The sequence below is a fragment of the Haematobia irritans genome, chromosome 4, assembly GCF_050003625.1.
Source record: "Haematobia irritans isolate KBUSLIRL chromosome 4, ASM5000362v1, whole genome shotgun sequence".
NCBI lineage: Eukaryota > Metazoa > Arthropoda > Insecta > Diptera > Muscidae > Haematobia > Haematobia irritans.
The window spans coordinates 194,708,467-194,729,360 of NC_134400.1; the positions used below are offsets into that span (position 1 = coordinate 194,708,467).

Here is a 20,894-nt window from a genome sequence, read left to right on the forward strand (position 1 = left end):
GATCCGGCTGAAATTTGGTATATGGTGTTGGTATATGGTCTCTAACAACTATGCAAAAATTGGTCCACATCGGTCCAAAATTATATATAGCCCCCATATAAACCGATCCTCATATTTGGCTTGCGAAGTCTCCAAGAGAAGCAAATTTCATCCAATCCGGTTGTAATTTGGAACATGGTGTTAGTATATGATCTTTAACAACCGTGCCAGAATTGGTCCATATCGGTCCATAATTATATATAGCCCCCATATAAAACATGCTCCAGATTTGACGTCCGGAGCCTCTTGGAGGAGCAAAATTCATCCGATCCGGTTCAAATTAGGCACGTGGTCTTAGTATATGGTCGCTAACAACCATACCAAAATTGGTCCAATCACACAAAAATTGGTCCATATCGGTTCATAATCATGGTTGCCACTGGAGCCAAAAATAATCTACCAAAATTTTATTTCTATAGAAAATTTTGTCAAAATTTTATTTCTATAGAAAATTTTGTCAAAATTTTATTTCTATAGAAAATTTTGTTCAAATTTTATTCGGTTCATAATCATGGTTGCAACTCGAGCCAAAAATAATCTACCAAGATTTTATTTCTATAGAAAATTTTGTCAAAAGTTTATTTCTATAGAAAATTTGGTTAAAATTCTATTTCTGTAGAAATTTTTGTCAAAATTTTCATTCTATAGAAAATTTTGTCAAAGTTTTTATTTCTATAGAAATTTTTGTTAAAATTTTATTTCTGTAGAAAATTTTGTCAAAATTTTATGTCTACTTTGTCAAACTGAATTATATACGCATTGGATCGATCTTTTTTGATTTAATATATACCACGTACGGACTTACATACAATTTAGAAGATGGTGTTAGGAGTTTTTAAGATACCTTGCCATCGGCAAGCGTTACCGCAACTTAAGTAATTCGATTGTGGATGGCAGTGTTTAGATGAAGTGTCTACGCAATCCATGATGGAGGGTACATAAGCTTCGGCCTGGCCGAACTTACGGCCGTATATACTTGTTTTTTCTAACATTGTGTTCCACCCCAGTGCATTATATATATATAAAAAAAAAAAAAAAAATATATATATATATATATATATATATATATATATATATATATATATATATATATATATATATATATATATATATATATATATATATATATATATATATATATATATATATATATATATATATATATATATATATATATATATTTTTTTTTTTTTTTTTTTTTTGTCAACTGTCTGGATGATTTGATCCGGAACTCGAACGCCACCAACCCACAAGGCTCGTCAATTCACATGCTCACTCCACAAAGGTACCAGAAGACTTTGAAGGAAAACTACAGAAAGCTCTATCAGGTCACACATGGATACTTGTAGGCTACAGTGGGTGTCCGCCGTCCCTCGACAGGTGAACTAAAAATTGGGTTTATTTACAATGCAACTCCTCAAATTGCCCGGAACATAAAATCTCTTCAGCACTATAGAGATTTTCAAATTGGCTCTCAACCCAGGTATGTAGCGCGTTTATGACGATTATGGCTTCGCTTACGTTAACATTGGAGTAAGAGTGAATGTCTTACAGATGTATGGCGGTGATTTGAAGATTTTCTTTTTTTTTTGCATACGATATCCCTCCATCGCTACAGTTTTATGTTATCGCCTAGGCATGCCTATGAATACAAACCAATAGCTAAAAAAAATCCACAATGTAACGTAATATGGATAGAGATACCGCCAAACCTGATGTGGCTCTCGGAACATCTGGTATGGAATTCACAATGAATTTTCAAATTGAATCATTGCACACTGACAAATGTCCAATTTGTATTTCTCTTCTCTTTAAAGCGTACTTCTTGTGGCAATTGTAGCTGTCACCTTAGGCCACCGCCTTGTCCCAACCTCGCCGTTCATTTGTACCAAAAGCACAAGCTAAGTTGTCAGCTTTGCACTGGCAACCGATTGAATGATTGAACCAAATGGGTGATATGAAAGTATAACAATTAAAATTTCAAAATTGACATCTATTACCGGTATTGCAGGGGCCACACTATGGAGTGAGAATCTCAATGATCCAGTGGACAAATGGTCTAGTGGTGCTGCTACCATAATACGAATACAGCCAATCAAATATGGAGAGAAATGGAAAATTTCAATTGCTATTTGTTGTTGTGATTTTTCCATAGGAAACATTTTATTAATGAATTTTTGTTGGCACCAAATTTTTGAATTGGATGCAAGCACCGGAAATGGAAGTGGATATGGAGACTTTCGATTTTCTAATCTAGTAATGTATTTAGTGGGTATCAATAGATATATAGAAATTTTATATTTATATAAGTTTTATATCTATAGAAAATTTTGTCGAAATTTTGTTTCTATAAAAAATGTTCTCAAATTTTTAATTCCACTAAAAATTTTCTCAAAATTTTAATTCCACTAAAAATTTTCTCAAAATTTTAATTCCACTAAAAATTTTCTCAAAATTTTAATTCTATTAAAGATTTTCTCAAAATTTCAATTCTATAAAAAATTTTCTCGAAATTTTTATACCCTCCACCATAGGATGGGGGTGTATTAACTTTGTCATTCCGTTTGTAACACATCGGAATATAGCTCTAAGAGCCCATAGGTTAGGTTAGGTTAGCCCCCATAAACTGGCGCTCATATTTGGCTTGCAGAGCCTCTTGGAGGACCAAAATTCATTCGATCCGGTTGAAATTTTGTACATAGTGTTAGTATATGGTCTCCAACAACTATGCGAAAATTGGTCCATATCGATCCATAATTATATATAGCCCCCATATAAACCGATCCCCAGATTTGGCTTGCGGAGCCTCTAAGAGAAGCAAATTTCATTCGATCCGGCTGAAATTTAATGCATGGTGTTGGTATATGGTCTCTACCAGCCATGAAAAAATTGGTCCACATCGGTCCATAAATATATATATAGCCCCCATATAAACCGATCCCCAGATTTGACCTCCGGAGCCCATTGGAAGAGGTAAATTCACCCGATCCGGTTAAAATTTGGTACGTGGTGTTAGTATATGATTTCTAAAAACCATGCAGGAATTGGTCCATATCGGTCCATAATTATATGTAGCTCCCATATAAACCGATCATCAGATGTGATCTCCGGAGCTCTTGGAGAAGCAAAATTCATCCGATCCGGTTGAAATTTGGTACGTGGTGTTAGTATATGGTCTCTAATAGCCATGCAAAAATTGGTCCATATCGGTCCATAGTTATATGTAGCCCCCATATAAACCGATCCCCAGATGTGATCTCCGGAGCTCTTGGAGGAGCAAAATTCATCCGAGCCGGTTGAAATTTGATTGGTCCATATCGGTCCATAATTATATGTAGCCCCCATTTAAACCGATCCCCAGATGTGACCTACGGAGCTCTTGGAGAAGCAAAATTCATCCGATCCGGTTTAAATTTGGTACGTGGTGAAATTTCCCAGCAACAAAAGCGTGGCCAAAAATGTAATGAAAATATTCTTTTTGGATCCGGAAGTGGTGCAAAATTGACGCAGAAGCGATGAATTTAACATGGGCTTGTCATAGGATGGAAGTCCTCCATTTCAACAGCCGTTGCACTGAATTTGCGTCACTTCTTTAGGTGTGATCCGAATACAATATTTTGGATGTAAATTAAATAATTCTATGATATTTTGTCAAATAAATAATTTTTATAAGTTTTTATAATTTTTCATGGATTGTAACGCTTGTCGGAAACGTTTGACCTCAAATATTTTCAAAATATCACAATTTTTCAGATTGGATTTAGTATTTTTTCGACAAAATTTAAATGATTTGTACCATTCTATGAATTCTTACTCTGTTTTTAACCTATTTGAAACAAAAACAGTTAAAATTACCCATTAAAAGTATGAAAAAACCAAGTTATAAAAAATTGAATTAGAAGAACTGTATCTTCTGGAAGTGCTTTTAAAGTTGTGCCTTTGGAAGAACTTCCAAATTTTTTTGCTGGGTTGGTACATTGCACTATTATATGGCCGCTAACAACCATGCAAAAATTGGTCTATATCGGTCTATAGTTATATATTGCCCATCCCCAAAAATAAAATCCCAAACAAAATTTCTATAGAAAATTTTGTCAAAATTTTATTACCACAGAAAATTTTGTCAAAATGTTATTACTTTACAAAATTTTGTCAACATTTTATTTCTATAGAAAATTTTGTCAAAATGTTATTACTATAGAAAATTTTGTTAAAATTTAATTTCTGTTGAAAATTTTGTCAAAATTTTATTTCAATAGAAAATGTTATCAAAATTTTATTTCTATAGATAATTTTGTCAAAATTTTATTTGTAAATAAAATATTGACAAAATTTAGTCAAAATTTTATTTCTATAGAAAATTTTGTTAAAATTTAATTTCTGTTGAAAATTTTGTCAAAATTTTATTTCAATAGAAAATGTTATCAAAATTTTGTTTCTATAGATAATTTAGTCAAAATTTTATTTCTCTAGGCAATTTAGACAAAATTTTATTTCAATAGAAAATTATGTCAAAATTTTGTTTCTATAGAAAATTTAGTCAAAATTTTATTTCTATAGAAAATTATGTCAAGATTTTATTTCTATAGAAAATGTCAAAATTTTATTTCTATAGAAAATGTCAAAATTTTATTTCTATAGGCAATTTAGACAAAATTTTATTTCTATAGAAAATTTTGTCAAAATTTTATTTCAATAGAAAATTATGTCAAAATTTTGTTTCTATAGAAAATTTAGTCAAAATTTTATTTCTATAGAAAATTATGTCAAGATTTTATTTCTATAGAAAATGTCAAAATTTTATTTCTATAGAAAATGTCAAAATTTTATTTCTATAGGCAATTTAGACAAAATTTTATTTCTATAGAAAATTTTGTCAAAATTTTATTTCTATAGAAAATTTAGTCAAAATTTTATTTCTATAGAAAATTATGTCAAGATTTTATTTCTATAGAAAATGTCAAAATTTTATTTCTATCTTGTCAAAATTTTATTTCTATAGGCAATTTAGAGAAAATTTTATTTCTATAGAAAATTTTGTCAAAATTTTATTTCTACAGAAAATTTAGTCAAAATTTTATTTCTATAGAAAATTTAGTCAAAATTTTATTTCTATAGAAAATTATGTCAAGATTTTATTTCTATAGAAAATGTCAAAATTTTATTTCTATCTTGTAAAAATTTTATTTCTATAGAAAATTTAGTCAAAATTTTATTTCTATAGAAAATTTAGTCAAAATTTTATTTCTATAGAAAATTTAGTCAAAATTTTATTTCTATAGAAAATTATGTCAAGATTTTATTTCTATTGAAAATTTTTTCAAAAATTTATTTCTATGTATGGACTAAGTTACAATTGAGAAGACGGTGTTAAGAAGTATTAAGATACGTTGCCATCGGCAAGAGTTACCTTAATTGTGGATGACACTCTTTATTTAGTACAATTTTCTATTCAATCCATGGTGGAGGGTACATAAGATTCGGCCTGGTCGAACTTACGGCCGTATATACTTGTTATTTCTAATTTTCTTCTTTATTTCTATCGAAATTTTCGACGATATTTTATGTCTACAAAAAATCGTTAATATATTATTTCTATAGAAAAATTATTCAAAATTGCATTTCTATAGAAAATTTTATTTCTATAGCGAATGTGGCAAAATTTTATTTCTATGGCAAATTTAGCAAAATTTTATTTCTATCGAAAATTTGGCAAAATTTTATTTTTATAGAAAATTTGGCAAAATTTTTACTTTATTGAATGTGGCAAAATTTTTTTTTCTATAGAAAATTTTATTTCTATAGCTAATTTAGCAAAATTTCAAAAATAAAATTTGTTGGAAATTATTACATTTATTGAAAATTTTACGAAATGTTATTATTAAATCGCGCTTTGGCCATCTTATTTTGTTTATCATGGCGATTTGGAGTCACTACCTTCTTGTAAGTCGATTGTCCGGCTCGTTTTTTGGCTCGATGCACGGTTGTAGACGATACACCCAGCTTATTTGCGGCATCTCGGAGAGAGAGGTTAGGGTTTCGCTTGAAACTACCGGCGACTCTCTTTGTCGTCTCAGCGGCTTCCGGTTTTCGATTTCCCCCCGATCCAGACTTCCTGGCTGTCGACAAACGTTCCCCAAACACTTTAATTACATTTGTAACGGTTGATTTGGCAACTTTTCCAGCTTTGCGTGCGAGTAGCTCGGATTTTCGCGATGCGCGAGCAAAATGTTGATACGCTGCCCTTCTTGCTTGGACGGCATTTTGACAACTGAAGAGTGAATTCGAAAATCAAAATAGGAGCAACATTCTACACACACACACACCTTCAAAATGAGGGGTGTTCAGGTTATTTAAATGCAAAATTGAAAGAAATACGACAAGTTTATATTGACCAAATTTTGACCGTATCACCCTTTAGTAGAAAATTTCATCCAACTTTATTTCTATGGAAAATTGAACAGATTGTTATTTTTTAGGAGAATATGACGACATTTTAATTTTACAAAAATTTTGTAAAAAAAAAATAATTTCTACGAAAACATTTCTCACAATTTGATTTCTATAGGAAATTTACTCAAATTTTTATACCCTGCGCCACACTGTGGAACAGTGTATTATAAGTTAGTGCATATGTTTGTAACACCCAGAAGGAGACGAGATAGACACATGGTGTCTTTGGCAATAATGCTCAGGGTGGATCCCTGAGTCGATATAACCATGTCCGTCTGTCCGTCTGTCCGTCTGTATAGTCAAGTGTGCAAAATTTGATTGAAATCGGTTTAGATTTAGATATAGCTCCCATATGTATCCTTCGCCCGATATGGACTAATATCGTCCTAAAAGCCAGAGCTTTGGCCCAATTTGGTTGAAATTTTGCACAGGGTGTAGATTTTGCGTTGTAGCTATGCGTGGAAAATTTGGTTGAAATCGATTCAGATTTAGATATAGCTCCCATATATATCTTTCGCCCGATATGCACTTAGGTGGACCCAGAAGCCAGAGTTTTATCCCGATTAGCTTGAAATTTTGCACAAGAAGTACAATTGGTAGTATAGTCATGTGTGCCAAATTTGATTGAAATCGGTTCAGATTTAGATATAGCTTCCATATATATTTTTCGCCCGATATGGACTTATATGGCCCCAGAAGCCAGAGTTTTGGCCCAATTTGGTGGAAATTTTGCACTAGGAGTACAATTAGTAATATAGTCATGTGTGCCAAATTTGATTGAAATCGGTTCAGATTTAGATATAGCTCCCATATATATGTTTTTCTGATTTTTATCGAAAATGACTCTAATTTTCCTAAACTTCTAATACATATATATCGAGCGATAAATCATAAATAAACTTTCGGGAAGTTTCCTTAAAATTGCTTCAGATTTAAATGTTTCCATTATTTTTTATACCCTCCACCATAGGATGGGGGTATATTAACTTTGTCATTCCGTTTGTAACACATCGAAATATTGCTCTAAGACCCCATAAAGTATATATATTCTGGGTCGTGGTGAAATTCTGAGTCGATCTAAGCATGTCCGTCCGTCTGTCCGTCTGTCCGTCCGTCCGTCTGTCCGTCTGTCCGGCTGTCCGTCCGTCTGTGGAAATCACGCTAACTTCCGAACGAAACAAGCTATCGACTTGAATCTTGGCACAAGTAGTTGTTATTGATGTAGGTCGGATGGTATTGAAAATGGGCCATATCGGACGACGTTTACGTATAGCCCCCACATAAACCGATCCCCAAATTTGGCTTGGGGAGCCTCCCGGAGCAGCAAAATTCATTCGATCCGGTTGAAATTTGGTACGTGGTCTTAGTATACGGTCTCTAACAACCATGCAAAAATTGGTCCATATCGGTCCATAATTATATATAGCCCCCATATAAACCGATCCCCAGATTTGACCTCCGGAGCCTCTTGGAGGGGCAAAATTCATCCGATCCGATTGATATTTGGTACCTGATGTCAGTATATGGTCTCTAACAACCATGCAAAAATTGGTCCATATCGGTCCATAATTATATATAGCCCCCATATAAACCGATCCCCAGATTTGACCTCCGGAGACTTTTGGAGGGGCAAAATTCATCCGATCCGGTTGAAATTTGGTACCTGATGTTAGTATACGGCCTCTAACAACCATGCAAAAATTGGTCCATATCGGTCCATAATTATATATAGCCCCCATATAAACCGATCCCCAGATTTGACCTCCGGAGCCTCTTGGAGGGGCAAAATTCATCCGATCCGGTTGAAATTTGGTACCTGATGTTAGTTTACGGCCTCTCATAACCATGCAAAAATTGGTCCATATCGGTCCATAATTATATATAGCCCCCATATAAACCGATCCCCAGATTTGAACTCCGGAGCCTCTTGGAAGAGCAAAATTCATCCGATCCGGTTGAAATTTGGTACATGGTGTTAGTATATGGTCTCTAACAACCATGCAAAAATTGGTCCATATCGGTCCATAATTATATATAGTTCCCATATAAACCGTCCCCAGATTTGACGTCCGGAACCTCTTGGAGGAGCAAAAGTCATCCGATACGGTTGAAATTTGGTAAATTTTGTCAATATATGGCCTCTAACAGCCATGTAAAAATTGGTCCATATCGCCAAAAATAATCTACCAAAACTTTATTTCCATAGAAAATTTTGTCAAATTTTATTACTATAGAAAGTTTTGTCAAAATTTCATTTCTATACAAAGTTTTGTCAAAAGTTTATTACTATACAAATGTTTGTCAAAATTTTATTTCCATAGACAATTTTGTCAAAATTTTATTTCTATAGAAAATTGTGTAATCTACCTAAACTTTATTTCCATAGAAAATTTTGTCAAATTTTATTACTATAGAAAGTTTTGTTAAAATTTCATTTCTATAGAAAGTTTTGTCAAAAGTTTATTTCTATAGAAATGTTTGTCAAAATTTTATTTCTATAGAAAATTTTGTAAAAAATTTATTTCTGTAGAAAATTTTGTCAACATTTTATTTCTATACAAAATTTTGTCAAAATTTTATTTCTATACAATATTTTGTCAACATTTTATTTCTATAGAAATTTTTGTCAAAATTGTATTGCTATAGAAAATTTGGTCAACATTTTACTTCCATAGAAAATTTTGTCAACATTTTATTTCTATAGAAAATTTTGTCAAGTTTTTATTTCTATAGAAAATTTTGTCAAATTTTTATTTCTATAGAAAATTTTGTCAAACTAGATTATATACGTATTTAATCGGCCTTTTTTTGTTTAATATATACCCCGTATGGGCTAACTTACAATTTAGAAGACAGTGTTAAAAAGTTTTACGATACCTTGCCATCGGCAAGTGTTATCGCAACCCAAGTAATTCGATTGTGGATGACAGCCTTTAGTAGAAGTTCCTACGCAATCCATGGTGGAGGGTACATAAGATTCGGCCTGGCCGAACTTACGGCCGTATATACTTGTTTTTTACTAAAATTGTGTTCCACCCTAGTGCATTGGCCAACTTACATTTTGAGTCTGTAGATTTTGTAAAAGTCTATCAAATTCTGTCCAAATCGAGTGATATTTATTAAATGTATGTATTTGGTACAAACCCCTATATTTATATAGCACCCAACATATTTGACGGATGTGATATGGTATCGAAAATTTAGATCTACAAAGTGGTGCAGGGTATAATATAGTCGGCCCCGCCCGACTTTAGACTTTCCTTACTTGTTATTTCTGAAAATTTGACAGATTTTTATTTTTTATACCCTCCACCATAGGATGGGGGTATATTAACTTTGTCATTCCGTTCGTAACACATCGAAATATTGCTCTAAGACCCCATAAAGTATATATATATATATATATTCTGGGTCGTGGTGAAATTCTGAGTCGATCTAAGCATGTCCGTCCGTCTGTTGAAATCACGCTAACTTCCGAACGAAACAAGCTATCGACGTGAAACTTGGCACAAGTAGTTGTTATTGATGTAGGTCGGATGGTATTGAAAATGGGCCATATCGGTCCATGATAAGCTTCGGCCTGGCCGAACTTACGGCCGTATATACTTGTTATTTCTGAAAATTTGACAGATTTTTATTTTTTATACCCTCCACCATAGGATGGGGGTATATTAACTTTGTCATTCCGTTTGTAACACATCGAAATATTGCTCTAAGACCCCATAAAGTATATATATTCTGGGTCGTGGTGAAATTCTGAGTCGATCTGAGCATGTCCGTCCGTCCGCCCGTCTGTTGAAATCACGCTAACTTCCGAACGAAACAAGCTATCGACTTGAAACTTGGCACAAGTAGTTGTTATTGATGTAGGTCGGATGGTATTGCAAATGGGCCATATCGGTCCACTTTTACGTATAGCCCCATATAAACGTACCACCAAATTTGGATTGCGAGGCCTATAAGAGAAGCAAATTTCATCCGATCCGGCTGAAATTTGGTACATAATGTGAGTATATGGTCTCTAACAACCACGCAAAAATTGGTCCACATCGGTCCATAAGTATATATAGCCCCCATATAAACCGATCCCCCGATTTGGCTTGCGAGGCCTCTAAGAGAAGCAAATTTCATCCGATCCGGCTGAAATTTGGTACATGGTGTTGTATATGGTCTCTAAAACCATGCAAAAATTGGTCCACATCGGTCCATAATTATATATAGCCCCCATATGAACCGATACCCCGATTTGGCTTGCGAGGCCTCTAAGAGAAGCAAATTTCATTCGATCCGGCTGAAATTTGGTACATGGTGTTAGTATATGGTCTCTAACAACCATGCAAAAATTGGTCCACATCGGTCCATAATATAGCCCCCATATAAACCGATCCCCCGATTTGGCTTTGGGAGCCTCTAAGAGAAGCAAATTTTATCCGATCCGGTTGAAATTTGGTACATGGTGTTAGTATATGGTCTTTAACAACCATTCAAAAATTGGTCGATATCGGTCCATAATTATATATAGCCCCGATATAAACCGATCCCCCGATTTGGATTACGATGCCGCTAAGAGTAGCAAATTTCATCCGATCCGGCCGAAATTTGGTACATGGTGTTAGTATATGGTCTCTAACAACCACGCAAAAATTGGTCCACATCGGTACATAATTATATAGCCCCCATATAAAGCGATCCCCTGATTTGGCTTGCGGAGTCTCTAAGAGAAGCAAATTTCATCCGATCCGGTTGAAATTTGGTACATGGTGTTAGTATATGGTCTTTAACAACCATGCAAAAATTGGTCGATATCGGTCCATAATTATATATAGCCCCGATATAAACCGATCCCCCGATTTGGATTACGATGCCGCTAAGAGTAGCAAATTTCATCCGATCCGGCTGAAATTTGGTACATGGTGTTAGTATATGGTCTCTAACAACCATGCAAAAATTGGTCCACATCGGTCCATAATTATATATAGCCCCCATATAAACCGATCCCCCGATTTGGCTTGCGAGGCCTCTAAGAGAAGCAAATTTCATTCGATCCGGCTGAAATTTGGTACATGGTGTTAGTATATGGTCTCTAATAACCATGCAAAAATTGGTCCACTTCGGTCCATAATTATATATAGCCCCCATATAAACCGATCACCAGATTTGACCTCCGGAGCCTCTTGGAAGACCAAAATTCATCTGATTCAGTTGAAATTTGCTCCATATCAGTCCATAATCATACATAGCCTCATATAAACTGATCACGCCTCTGATCCCGCCTCTTGCTCCTCCAAGAGGATTCAAGCCTCTTGGAGGAGCAAATTTCATCCGAGTGAGTTGAAATTTGGTACATTGTGCTAGTATATGGTCGTTAACAACCATGCCTAACTAGGTCCATATCGGTCTATAGTTATATATGGCCCTCAGATAAATCGATCCTAAATCACACAAAAATTGGTCCATATCAAGTTCATAATTGTATATAGCCCCCATATAAGCGACCCCCACATTTCAATTCTGACTCTCTACGTACCGTGCAAAAAGTCCATATCGATTCGTAATTATTTGTAGACTTAACTATACATAACTTTTTTGTCTAATATATACCACGTATGGACTAACTCACAATTTAGAAAACGATGTTAAGAAGTTTTAAGATACCACAATCCAAGTGATTCGATTGTGGATGTTAGTCTATCATAGAAGTTTCTACGCAATCCATGGTGGAGGGTACATAAGATTCGGCCTGGCCGAACTTACGGCCGTATATATTTGTTTTTTTTTTAGAAAAATATGACGACATTTCATTTTTACAAAAGTTTTGTAAAAAATATAATTTCTTCGAAAACTTTCATCAAAGTTTTATTACTATATAAAAAATTAACTCAAAATTTTATTTCTATACAAAAAAGTGACAAAATTATATTTATATAGCAAATTTTGTGTAAATTTTATTTGTATAGAAATTTTTGTGGAAATTATTATTTCTGTTGAAAATTTTAAGAAATGTTATCTCTATGGAAAATTTTATTTCTATAGAAAATTTGGCGAAATTTTATTCCTATCCAGATCTTTCCAATTTCATTCTAAAATTCTTATGAAAAATCTCAAATATTTGCCCATGTTTATTGCCACTAAACAAAAGAATGTGTTTTTTTTTATCATTGAAACACCATCAGGTTATGTATCTGTATCATTTATCAAACGAAAATGTTTCACCAAAATTAATTTCGTTTGTTGAGTTCTTGTTAATTTTGTTGACCCCGTTTTTGTGACACCAAGATTTATTGTTTCATAAAGTTGCGCTTCAAAAAAGAAAACAGGAGGAGAAAATTTCACAATGCCTGTTGATCTTTATCATCAAAGGAGAAACTTAAGTAACTTTCTCTGCTTTAAGAATCCACCAATGAATGAGACTCTGCAGCAATGCAAAAGAATGAGAATCTTACACAGCTATGTGGGCTTCATTAAAATGTTGTTTTATTTTTTTTGTTAAAATAAAACACAGGATTAAAATCAAAAAATTGCATGGAAAGAAAAACATTCTTGCGACGACAAAATAATCGTAAATAATCCTTTACTGGCTAAAGTCAAGAGGTAATTTCCAAAAAAAAAAAAATGGAAGATTAAGCGGAAATTTGTGATTTATTCATTAAAGTCTATATGAATTTATATACGAGGGGTTTTATCGACTATTTTAAAATATAACTTTATTTCATTTCATGCTATTCAATTTAATTTCGATTTATTTTATTTCAATTCAGTTCATTTCCTTTAACTTAATTTCCATGTTTTTAATCTCAGTTAATTTCCTATTGTTCCTATCTACTAAATACTGAATTTTGTATGCTTCCAATTTATATTACATTATCCAAATTTTAAAGCTTAAAATCTTTCTACTTCGTCTAGCTGGAAAAGTACTATATTCCTACTGTGCCTATCTACTATATACTAAATGAATTGTATTCCAATTTACTCCATGCCATTCCATTCTATTCTACTCCATTTAAATTAATTGACCTTCATTTAATTCCATTTCATTCCATTCCGCTCTATTTCACTTAATTTCATTCTCTTCCACTCCACTCCTCTTCATTTCATTTCATTTCATTTCATTCCGCTTTGTTTCATTTAATTGCGTTCCATTCATTGCGCTCCTTATAATACCATTTTGCTCCATTTCATTCCATTAAACTCCAGGTAATTCTATTTTACTCCATTTATTTCAAATTTAATCTTTTTCGTTTTCATTTCCATTTCATTTTTATCAAATTTTATTTTATTCCACTCCATTCTATTCCACTTCACTTCGTTGAACTCCGTTTCATTTGATTTAATTTCATTCCTTTCCATTTCATTTAATTCCATTTGATTCCTTTCAACTCCATTTAAATCCAATCTATGTAACGAGCCAATCGCTCGTACATATTTCCTCTTATTTCCTAGTTAGGCATGGTTGTTAACGGCCATATACTAGCACAATGTATCAAATTTCAACTGACTCGTATGAAATTTGCTCCTCGAAGAGGCTCCAAAACCAAATCTCGGGATCGGTTTATATGGGGGCTATATATGAATATGGGCTGATATGGACCACTTTTGGCATAGTTGTTAAATATCATATACTACCACCACGTACCAAATTTCAACCAGATCGGATAAATTTTGCTTCTCCAAAAGGCACCGGAGGTCAAATCTGGTGATCGGTTTATATGGGGGCTATATATAATTATGGACTGATATGAACCAATACCTGCATTGTTTTTGGATACCATATACTAACTAAATTTCAACCGAATCGGATGAATTTTGCTCTTCCAAGAGGCTCCGGAGGTCAAATCTGGGGATCGTTTTATATAAAGGCTATATATAATTATGGACCGATGTGGACCAATTTTTGCATGGTCATTAGAGACTATATATTAACACCATGTACCAAATTTCAACTGAATCAGATGCATTTTGGTCTTCCAAGAGGCTCTGGAGGTTAAATCTGGTGATCGGTTTATATGGGGGCTATATATAATTATGGACCGATGTGGACCAATTTTTGCCTGGTCATTAGAGACTATATATTAACACCATGTACCAAATTTCAGCCGGATCGGAGGAAATTTGCTTCTCTTAGAGGCTCCGCAAGCTAAATCGGAGGATCGGTTTATATGGGGGCTATATACAATTATCGACCGATGTGGACCAATTTTTGCATGGTTGTCAGAGACCATGTACTAACAACATGTACCAAATTTTAGCCGGATCGGATGAAATTTGCTCCTCCAAGAGGCGCAGCAAGCCAAATCGGGGGGTCGGTTTATATGGGGGCTATATATAATTATGGACCGATGTGAACTAATTTTTGCATGGTTGTTAGAGACTATATAGCAACACCATGTACCAAATTTCAGCCGGATCGGATGAAATTTGCTTCTCTTTGAGGCTCCGCAAGCCAAATCTAAGGGTCCGTTTATATGGGGGCTATATGTAAAAGTGGACCGATATGGCCCATTTGCAATACCATCCGACCTACATCAATAGCAACTACTTGTGCAAAGTTTCAAGTCGATAGCTTGTTTCGTTCGGAAGTTAGCGTGATTTCAATAGACGGACGGACGGGCATGCTCAGATCGACTCAGAATTTCACCACGACCCGGAATATATATACTTTATGGGGTCTTAGAGCAATATTTCGATGTGTTACAAACGGAATGACAAAGTTAATATACCCCCCATCGTATGGTGGAGGGTATAAAAATACGCATATTCAACCATACATTACTATGACCAAAGTATCTCTTGGTTACGAAGGCAACAAGTATCATAAGGAGAAAGTGATAATCGACACCCAACATAAATAGAGTATATGTGGATAATTCTCATTGGGTTGGTGGCACCATCCTATTAAGAATGCGGGGTTTTCAAGTCGATGGTATGTATCACCCGAAGCTTGACGAGTAGTAAAACGAGTGGTACCAACCGCTGCCGAACTTCCGATAGCAGCACCCGATTGATCTTAAACAGATTCGTTCGCATCCAGACCTGTAAATATACGGCGATCCGTTCGCATCCTATCATTGCAGTAAATTACCACTCCCCACCACACCTCCCAACCCCTCTTTCCTCCTCCGGCTATACTAGCACGCCTCTAACGCGGTTCGTCCGCTTACGCAATTCGTTCACTTCCGCAGTTCGTTTCCTTCGGCTTCCGGGGTTCGTCCGCTTCCAAGATATGTTCGCTTCCACATCCAGATCTGTAAACTTAACGCGATCCGTTCGCATCCTATCATGGTAGTTAACTACCACTCTCCACCACCTCCTCCCAACCCCTCTTTCCTCTCACGGCTATACTAGCACACCTCTAACGCGGTTCGTCCGCTTACGCGATTCATCCGCTTACTCGATTCGTTCGCTTCCGCAGTTTATTCGCTTCGGCAGTTCGTATGCTTCCGCGGGTCGTTTCATTCATCCGCTTATCGGAGATGTTTTAACATTTATAATCGTGCACTGTAATCATACGATTTTAATCTTGTACTCAATAAAATGAAATGAAAATGCGATTCGTTCGCTTCCGCAGTTCGTTCGCTTCGGCAGTTCGGACGCTTCCGCGGTTCGTCCGCTTCCGCAATTCGTTCGCTTCTGCAGTTCGTTTGCTTCGGTAGTTCGGGTGCTTCTGCGGTTCATCCGCGATGCGTCCGCTTCCGCAACACGGCTGCTTCCGTGATTCGTACACTTCCGCAGTTCGGCTGCTTCCGCGATTCGTTCCCATCCCTCGAATTCTGGTATAGCCGACACCTCTCCTTTCCATTTTATTGTTATCTAGTCGGCCCGACATCATCGCCGGTTCAGTGTCGGTCCAGTGTAGCGTTGTACTGAGGGGAAGACCACCACATATCAGCGACGAAAAGAGATGACTTCCTAGAGAAACCATGTCGGTGCTATCACAGCTAAGATCGGGGATCTCCAGCTACTTAAATAGTTACCTCTCCCTTCGGACTCCAGCAATTCAGAATGTCTGCCCGAATTGTGGGCAATCACCACACATCACGAGGCATCTCTTTGCGTGTCCTGCAAAGCCGACAGACCTGACACCTATTTCACTCTGCACTCATCCAGTAGAGGCAGCTCGCTTCCTCGAACTGTATGTTGAAGCCTAATTGTCTAACCCCAATAATTTATTTGTTTTGTCTTTTATTTTCCCTATTTGTTCTTTTTATACCCACCACCATAGGATGGGGGGTATATTAACTTTGTCATTCCGTTTGTAACACGTCGAAATATTGCTCTAAGACCCCATAAAGTATATATATTCTGGGTCGTGGTGAAATTCTGAGTCGACCTGAGCATGTCCGTCCGTCCGTCCGTCCGTCCGTCCGTCCGTCTGTTGAAATCACGCTAACTTCCGAACGAAACAAGCTATCGACTTGAAACTTGGCACAAGTAGTTGTTATTGATGTAGGTCGGATGGTATTGGAAATGGGCCATATCGGTCCACTTTTTCGTATAGCCCCCATATATACGGACCCCAAAATTTGGCTTGCGAGGCCTCTAAGAGAAGAAAATTTCATCCGATCCGGCTGAAATTTGGTACATGGTGTATGTATATGGTCTCTTACAACCACGCAAAAATTGGTCCACATCGGTCCATAATTATATATAGCCCCCATATAAACCGATCCCCCGATTTGGCTTGCGAGGCCCCTAAGAAAGGCAAATTTCATCCGATCCGGCTGAAATTTGGTACATGGTGTTAGTATATGGTCTCTAACAACCATGCAAAAATTGGTCGACATCGGTCCATAATTATATATAGCCCCCATATAAACCGATCCCCCGATTTGGCTTGCGAGGCCTTTAAGAGAAGCAAATTTCATCCGATCCGGCTGAAATTTGGTACATGGTGTTAGTATATGGTCTCTAACAACCATGCAAAAATTGGTGCACATCGGTCCATAATTATATATAGCCCCCATATAAACCGATCCCCCGATTTGGCTTGCGAGGCCTCTTAGAGAAGCAAATTTCATCCGATCCGGCTGAAATTTGGTACATGGTGTTAGTATATGGTCTCTAACAACCATGCAAAAATTGGTGCACATCGGTCCATAATTATATATAGCCCCCATCATAAGCGTAGGAAGGCCTCTGGGGAGGGGGCTTAGACCCCCCCAGAAAAATTTTAGCCCCCCCCCAGAATTTGAAAACCTATTTACGATTTTCCATTTTTATAAAAAATAAACAAGCCCAGCCCAAAAAGTAATGAAAATGATCTTTTTGGATCCGGAAGTGGTGCAAAATTGGCGAAGAAGCGATGAATTTAACATGGGCTTGTCATAGGACGGAAGTCCTCCATTTCAGCAGCCGTTGCACTGAATTTGCATGACTTCTTTAGGTGTGATCCGAATTCAATGTTTTGAATGTAAATTAAAAAATTCTGTTATATTTTGTCAAATAAATAATTTTTATAATTTTTAATGGATTCTCATGCTTGTCGGAAACGTTTGACCTCAAATATTTTCAAAAATTCACAAGTTTTTCAGATTATATTTAGAATTTTTTTCGACAAAATTCAAGTTATTTGTACCATTTTATGAATTCTTACTTCGTTTTTAAGGTATTTGAAACAAAAAAGTTAAAATTTCCCATTAAAAGTAAGAAAAAACCAAGTTATAAAAAATTGAATTTAAATAACTTCCTGGGTAGTTAAAATAAAGAACATCATTGGGAGGACATCTTCTGGAAGTGCTTTTAAAGTTGTGTCTTTGGAAGAACTTCCAAATTTTTTTGCTGGGAAATGTGTGGAACTACTTTTACTTGCTTTATTATAAATTAATTTTCGAGTTATTTTGATGTCTAATTTTTTTATTCATTTTTATGAAATAAAACATTAATTGAAATATAAATAAATGAAATATAAATTTTTAGCTAGGGGGGCTATAGCCCCCCCTAGGAAAATTGTCTAGCTACGCTAATGGCCCCCATATAAACCGATCCCCCGATTTGGCTTGCGAGGCCTCTAAGAGAAGCAAATTTCATCCGATCCGGCTGAAATTTGGTACATGGTGTTAGTATATGGTCTCTAACAACCATGCAAAAATTGGTCCATATCGGTTTATAATTATATATAGCCCCCATATAAACCGATCACCACATTTGACCTCCGGAACCTCTTGGAAGACCAAAATTCATCTGATTCAGTTGAAATTTGGTACGTGGTGTTAATATATGGCCTCAAACTCCCGTGCAAAAATTGGTCGATATCGGTCCATAATTATATATAGGCCCCATATAAACCGATCCCCAGATTTGACCTCCAGAGCCTCTTGGAAGAGCAAAATTCTTCCCATTCGGTTGGAATTTGGTACGTGCCCAATAAACACAAACGTTTGAAAAATACTAAAATTCAATAATTTTTCAAACATTTTTTCAAAGGATTAGGGTAATATTCAAGTTGAGAAATTGTTGAGAAAATCGCGTTCTCAACAAAAAACAGACATTACCCTCAACAGTAAAATTCAACACAATAGCAATAATTTCTCAATTGTAATCCTCAAATTGAAATGCATCGCTACTCGATAATTTCTCAAACAGTTTTCAATGTGATAAAAATAAAAAATTAGCATTGTTGCGAATACTTTCAAACCACAATTTGTACGAAAGTCAATCCTAGTTCTATCTTAAAGTCAATACTAAATTTCTAGAGATTTTGTAAATTTTATTATTTTTTTCGTTAACAAATATAATAATCTTAAAAATAACATTAATAATATATAAAAATAATAATATAATACCAATCAAAATGTAATTATCTTATTAAACGTATTAATAAATACAACTATGAATACAACTTTAAATATCTTAAACATTTTTACATGTATAATTCCATTTCCTCCATAATGTTGGTGTCAAATAACTATTAATTAATATGCTGGCAATTTGAAATAATTACTGTCGAGGAACTTGCTGGCTTGTGTGTTAGAATAGATTCCAGCAAGAGGAAATCACAAAATATCAAACTGAGGACGGGATGTAAATTGATGTAATGCACATTTTCATCCAGAAGTTCTTGATATAGGAATTGTTGCACTTTGTTTTAATTGGTTGCACCTTGTAAGTTTTCTGAAAACTTTTCTTTGTTGTTCCCTTCATCGGTTTTTCATCGGCCAACATCTTCCAAGAATATACCATCCAATGATTTTAGTTTTCTGCAAAACAATCGAGTTTTGTGATTTCCATTATGTTTTCATTTCACTTTTTATTTTGACTTACCAATTTGTATTTCTTCCAACTGACCACGTACTTCGTGATTTCCTCAAGAACGTTGGTGTTACAAAATTGTTGTTATTAAAATACTGGCAATTTTCAGGAACTTGATGACCAGATAATTGGGATAAATTTTCAGCAATTTCAATTCACAAAATAACAAATTAAACCGATGATGCGATGTAAATTAAACTATCGATGTGATGCGAATTATCATCCAGTAGTTGTTGAAATGGAAAAGAATAAATACCAAGTTTTTTTGGTTGCACTTTGATTTATGGAAACTTTCTCTTCTCAATAAGCCACTATAATTTTTCATCGGCCAGCCTCTTAATGTGTCCAAGAATCAGCATCCAAATATTTTAGTTGTCTGCAAAGAGATTTGATTTTAGTGACTTCCTTAAAGTTTTCATTTCGTGTTTTAGTTTTACTTACCAATTATTATAAGCAATTTCAATTGATTATTAAAAAATTTCCACATTTTTGTATTTCTTCCACGAACTTTGTTGTCCAAAGTAGTATTGAAAACCATGTGGTTTTTTCGTTGCATTTCAGGGTAGTGTTTTGTCAAAGTTTTCTCCAATTATCTTCAACACATTTTCAAAGTTTTCGTCAACATTTTGCCAAATTGGTTGTAATTCGCAAACAATTTGAAGATGTATTTAAGATGAGCTGTTTCAAGTCAAGTTGAATTTATGTTGAAAATTATATTTACCCTCAAACTGAAAAGGTGTTGCATTTGAAAAACGCTCATTCTGTGTTTATTGGGTGATGTTAGTATATGGTATCTAACAACCATGAAGGAATTGGTTCCTATCAGTCCATAATTATATATAGCTCCCATATAAACCGATCCCCAGATTTGACCTCCGGTGCCTTTTGGAGAAGCAAAATTCATCCGATCTGCTTGAAATTTGGTACATTGTGCTAGTATATGGTCGTTAACAACCATGCCTAACTAGGTCCATATCGGTCTATAGTTATATATGGCCCTCAGATAAATCGATCCCCAATCACACAAAAATTGGTCCATATCAAGTTCATAATTGTACATAGCCCCCATATAAGCGACCCCCATATTTCAATTCTGGCTCTCTACGTACAAAAAGCCCATATCGATTCGTAATTATTTATAGACAACTATACATAAC

General features: G+C 35.0%; 1 long non-coding RNA gene across 1 annotated transcript; it reads right to left on the reverse strand.

Moving 5' to 3' along the window:
* Positions 1 to 19,558: 19,558 nt before the first annotated feature.
* On the reverse strand, positions 19,559 to 19,891 carry LOC142236070 (uncharacterized). Its single transcript, XR_012721890.1, has 2 exons — positions 19,750 to 19,891; positions 19,559 to 19,685 (listed from the first exon to the last, which is right to left on the reverse strand). It is a non-coding gene; the product is annotated as an uncharacterized LOC142236070 (long non-coding RNA).
* Positions 19,892 to 20,894: the final 1,003 nt, after the last annotated feature.